We start from the raw sequence: 6,320 nt of genomic DNA on the forward strand, positions 1-6,320 counted from the left end.
GAAATATTTTGGGCATTTTTGATTCTTCCCAAAGAGATATGATGTACTGGAGAAAATTACTATCCATTAGAGTATATTTTTAGAGTAAAGTATGTTCATATTTTTATTAGTTTCAGAGTTGCTGTGCCCTTTTTGATAGTTATTTACCATTTTTTATTTTAATTTATTATGTGTATAGTGAGGGTTATTTATCTAGCTTATTTCAGAATTTCATGGTCCCAGTGCTACTAAATACACATGATGCATTAGTCATCTAAAACACTGGCAATATATTTTTGAAATTAAAATAACCTGTACCATATATACCTTTCTTTATGCATTCAATAACATAAATAACTGCAGGCCAGTATGTAGGATCTTCTAAACCAGTGGTTCTCAATATATGTCCTAACTCCTTTGTGGCTTACATATCAAATATCCTGCATATGAGATGTTTATATTATGATACATAACATCAGCAAAATTACAGTTATGAATTAGCATTGAAAATTATTTAGGGTTGGAGAGTCACCAGAAAATGAGGAACTATTTTAAAGGCATTAGGTTGAGAACTACTGTAAACTTTTGTTAAAAAATGTCTCTTGTAAATCTTCAGTTCAATGCTACCTTAAAGGTATATTTGACATTGTTTATTAATGAAAGATACTTTCATGTAATATTTAACCTGAATATTGAAAAATTTGTAAGCATGTTTTAAAGACAATAATAACTTTCATTGGTATAATCACAGCAGCCATATTCAGTGAAAAAGAAAAATATCTGCATCTATAAATGTTGCTTATCATTTTCCTTTTCGTTCATTTAGTGAAATTGATACATTCCTCGTCTCATTCTATGGTAATGGAATGACACTTCTGGTTTTAAGTGATATTTCCTTACTTTTATGTTTGTTTATTGCTTTTATCCCACAAAGTGCATTAAAGTTGAATGCTGAAGAGAAAATGTGCATTCCCACTGTTAGGTGGCATTTTGGATACTTGGTTCATTTGAATTTAGATTTCAAGTATAATTTTTTTTCTGTAGGTTCTTTCTTCAATGCATGTTTCTCTATTCAAATAACATAACAGATTTCAGAGGTAAAAATGATAAGGAAATGTTGTTTTACTTTTTTATCTCCACCTAGGTAGGATGATTGCATTGATGATACAAAATAAAGATTTCTAAATTTAATCTGATAATATTTTGTATCTATAATGATGAGATCTCAGATTAATTAAGAATTAAATACACTTAGATAGTCTAGACTACTAGTTCTCAACTTTCCTAATGCTGCAACCCTTTACTACAGTTCCCCATGTTGTGATGACCCTCAACAAAATTCATTGTTATACTATAACTGTAATTTTGCTACTGCTATGAATTTTAATGTAAATGACTGATGAGCAAGATAGCTGATATTTGACTGAAAGGACCTTGACCTATTGTGGATAGCATTGGGCTAATTGTATTTGGTGTTAATTCCATTCTCCTGTGAGGGGTTGTGAACAAGGAATGAGTCAGTACTGAAGTGATTTCCTGTAAACCTTCCCAGCTTAGTTGATAAAATAAAGGCTTCTGCTAGTGATTGGCAGAAGAAGGAGGGGAAGGTGGAGCTGAATGTTGCAGGAGAGGAGAGAGAAGGGAGACTGAGGAGGAGGTGGAAGGAAAATGGGGCAGAAGCATGTGGCCTGGAGAAACCGCAAGTTATAAGGGGTCTCATAGATGGGGAACGTGGTAGTGTAGTGGTAGATCTTCCCAGTCTAGGCACACAGCTTTCATTCATATTAATTGAGTTGTTATTTCATTGCTGGGGCATATTTGGGTTGGAAATTACTTCAACCATGAGCCACAGTTTGGGAACCACAATACTAGAAATTGATTCTGTAGCTGTTTCCTTTTTTATTTACTTTTAGCAATTTTTTTTTCTTAAGGACTTAAATTGGTTTAGGATGCAGACCAACATATGTATGAGAATCCTTCACCTCATATACACAAAACAGGCACACACATATACATACTCAGTTATTGATGGAGTCAGGAAGAGTATGGGTTAATATTTTGGTATGTTTTCATAATACTCATATATAAGATGCTGGAATCCCATTAAAGCAACAGGAAGTGATTTAATATGCATAACTCATATACATTGTGGGAAATGTACGCCTAACTGTGATTCAGCAATTTGTCTTCAACAATTTATAAATGACTTTAATCTGCCCAATGATATTATGGAGAACACAATGTTTAGAGTAAGAAATCAGAAGCAGCTGGTACTATTGTGCATGGTTCAGATCATAAGAAAACGAGAGAATATCCTGTTACCAAAATATACAGAAGGCCTCAATTGAACCTTATAAAATTTTGAATAAATGAATTTGAAGGCTTTTATTTTTTTCATATTGTGATGGGATTTAATACTTAGGAATTTGAAGTTTATTCTGCTCCTCGATCTTCTTGAGATTTGGGAAAGCATGTGAGCCAGTGATAGAGAGACAGTAACAAACAACAGGGCAATGATTCGAGCTATAAACAGTTATGGTTCTCTGACCTTCTCTTTTAGTGAAACACAGATGTCACATTTGAAACAGACCTTCTGGGGTAATGTATTTGAGAATGAACACCAACAGTTTCAGTGAATTTAATTTACCTGATTTTGATTAGAAATGCTTAACATTTTCATAGTTTAGGAGAAAACATAGAAGAAGCAATCATCCAATCATTCTTATTTCATAAACATAGAAAAGAAAATTACTTAAATTAAAACCTAAGTCCATTCTGCAACCTCCCAATAGTTTTCTGTGACACTTCAACCCATGTGAGAAAGTAAACTCATGTTTGTTAAGCACTCATGATTATAATCCAGAAAGCCACCAGACACACTAGAGGTTTGTGAATTTTTTTAAGAAAGATAAACACAAAACAATAAGAGAAGGAACAAAAGAATTGATAGTTTAGCATAAGTTCTTGACATACTTTAAATGAAGATTGCCATTTCTACACACTGAATTAAAATGGAATAAACACAGCTGGCTGATTATTCCTGGGCCAGAATGCTGACAGAAAATGTTAAAGAAACAAAACTATATCCTAGGAATAAGTTAGATTCACTGAGTAAGGACACAAAAGGGTTACTTAGTGCTAACTATACATTTATAATTACATAGAGAGTTGTTAATAATACTTTGACATCAACTTTAAAAAACAGTAAACAAAATCTGTATATTCAGGAATGGTCTTGGGCACATGTAAGTTAGAGTGGGAAACCTCTGAATTAAAATACCACATGACTCTTCCATAGGATATTGCAATTGGAAAAATTAAAATCATAAATAGCTGAATAATTTATAATTTTTTATTCAAAATTTTACCAATAAAATATCAACAATGTGTTAAATGATAACTCATATATAACCAACTGACTGGAATATAGTATTTCATTTTTCAGTATATGTTATGTACAGTAGAAGGAATTTGAATACAAACATGGTGCTTACATAGCCTTAAATAAGTATTTCGTTTCATTTAAATATAGACTTTATTACTTATCTTAATTAGTTGAATGTAAGCCACTTTCCACAATAACAAATACATGATTTGAGTTTTAGTAGTACTTTCTAGACTTTATTTGTGATTACAAAAACAGCATGGAAGACATCATCTATATCAATGATTTTGGCTGCATACAAAACAAACAAACAAAAAGTCTTCAATGAAGACAGACACCTGTTATCTCAGTATTAGAATGCTAGGCAATATTTTATTTTAGACTTATGTGTCTGGTCTTTAGATTAATTCAGCAAAATAGGAATATTTTAGAAACTTGCCTTATTTGTGTATTTCTACTGCATCTTTTATAGGGTTAATTCGATTCTGTGGTCATATAATTTTTTTTTTATTTTTCTTATTTACTTTACATCCTGCTCATGGCCCTCCTTTAGTTCAACCTCTCACACAATCCTTCTCCCCATCTCCCCTTCACCTCTGAGCAGGGGAGGCCTCTTCTGGGTATCCCCCAACCCTGTCGATTCAAGTCCCTGCAAGGGTAGGTGCTTCCTGTCCCATTGAGGCCAGAAAAGGCAGACAAGCTAGAACTATCCCCCATAGAGACAACAGCATTTTGGATAGCCTCTGTTCCAGTAGTTCGAGACTCACATGAATACCATACTGCACATCTGATTCATGTGTTCAGGGAGACCTAGGTTCAACTCATGTATGTTCGTTCTTTCGTCGGTAGTTCAGATACAGAGCCCGAAAGGTCCATGTTTGTTGACTCTGTTGGTCTTCTTGTGGAGTTCCTATCCCTTTCCGGGCCCCAAATTCTTCTTATTATTCTTTAATAAGAATTGCCAAGCTCCATCCACTGTTTGGTTGTGAGTATCTTAAATCTGTCTTAGGCAGCTGCTCAACAGAGCCTGTCAGAGCATAACAGAGTATCACTAATAGTGTTAAGGATTGGTGCTTGCCCATGGGATGGGTCTCAAGTTAGGCCAGTTATTGGTTGTCCACCTCCTCAGTCTCTGATCCATCCCCCTTGCCTAGCTTTCTTATAGACAGGACAAATTTGGGGTTGAAAGTTTTGTGGTTGGGTTGCTTTCTCTATCACTCCAGTAGGATTCATGCCTGGCTATAGGAGGTTGCTGGGTCTGGCATGGATGCAAAATATGAAGTTGACACAGTTCCTGGCCCTGGAGCATCACCAGGCCATTGATCCTCATGATCCTCATGTGTACTGATAATTGCTAGTGTCCTGAAGCTGATCTCTTCCCTCTCCTATTTCACTTTCAATCTTTCATTCTGGGGAATATACTTCCCTCATTACTCAGAGCTAATTGTGCCATAATAAAAGAAACAGAAGCAGTTCTCAAGAATGAGGAATGGAGGTGGTCATGAGGCTGTGGAGGACAAGGAACAGGCCTTCTGCTTGGCTTTAGGGACATGGAAAACAATCTAGACAACATAAGCATAAGGGCCATAAAAGCCTACATGCTTCTGTGTAGAAATAATTCCTTGTCAGACTTGACCAAAAATTTAGAATCATGAAGGGATGCATGTACAGATTGAGGTTAGGATGGTGATTATGCCTGAAGTTATTTTATTGCTCAGGATTGTTTTGGATATCCTGAAATTTTTATGAGTTTTTTTCTGAGCAATTGTCATAAAAACTGCATTGTATTAGTACAGAGACAGAAATGTTGATCAATGGAAAAGAATTGAAGACCCAGAAATAAAACCACACATTTATGGACATCTGATCTTCGATAAAGAAGTCAAAGATATACAATGGAAAAAAGAAAGCATCTAAAATAAATGGTGTTTGTCTAACTGGCAGTTGGCATGTAGAAAAATAAAAATAGATCCATATTTGTCACTGCACAAATTTCAAGTCCAAGTGGATCAACACAAAACAAGATACACTGAATCAAATAGGACAGGAAGTAGAGAAGAGCCTTTAACTCATAGGCACGCGAAGGGGCTCAGAAGCAGGTCTTTCCTAAACAGAACTCCAATGCCTCTGACTCTAAGATCAAGAATTGATAAATGAGACCTTATGAAACTGAAAAACTTCTGTAAGGAAAGGACATAATCATTAGGACAAATTGGCACCATAGAGATTGGTAAAAAATTCTTCACTGACCGTACATTGAATAGAGGGCTAATATTCAAAATATATAAACAAAACCTCAAGAACCTAACCTCTAAAAAACAAACAAACCAGTCAAAAATGGAGTACTGGGTTAAAAAGTGAATTCACAACAGAGGAATCTTCAATGGCTGAGAAGCATTTAAACAAATATTCAAAGTCTTTAGTTATCAGGGAAATGCAAATAAAAACTATCCTTAGATTCCATTTTGCACCTAATCATTTCTCATCAAAATGGCTTAGATCAAAACCTCAGTTGAAAGCACATGTTGGAGAGGATGTGGAGAAAGATGTGTAATCCCTCCTGTGCTGGTGGGATTGCAAACTGATACAACCACTCTGGAAATTAATCTGGATGTGCCTCAGCAAGTTGGAAATAGTTCTACCTGAAGACCCAGCTATACCACTTTCAGGCATATACCCAACATATGCCCCACCATGCCACAGGGGCATATGTTCTATTAGGTTTACAGTAGCCTTATTTTTGATAGCCAGAATCTGGAAACAACCCAGATGTCCCACAATGGAAGAATTGAAACAGGAAATGTGTTTCATTTACACATACTACTCAAGTATTAAGAAGGAGGGAATCATAAGTTTTGCAGGCAAATAGATGGAACTTGAAAACATCATGCTTAGTGTGGTAACTCAGACCCAAGAGGACATGCATGGTATGTACTCTCTGATAAGTGGATATTAG

Source organism: Mastomys coucha, chromosome X (assembly GCF_008632895.1).
Source record: "Mastomys coucha isolate ucsf_1 chromosome X, UCSF_Mcou_1, whole genome shotgun sequence".
Lineage (NCBI taxonomy): Eukaryota > Metazoa > Chordata > Mammalia > Rodentia > Muridae > Mastomys > Mastomys coucha.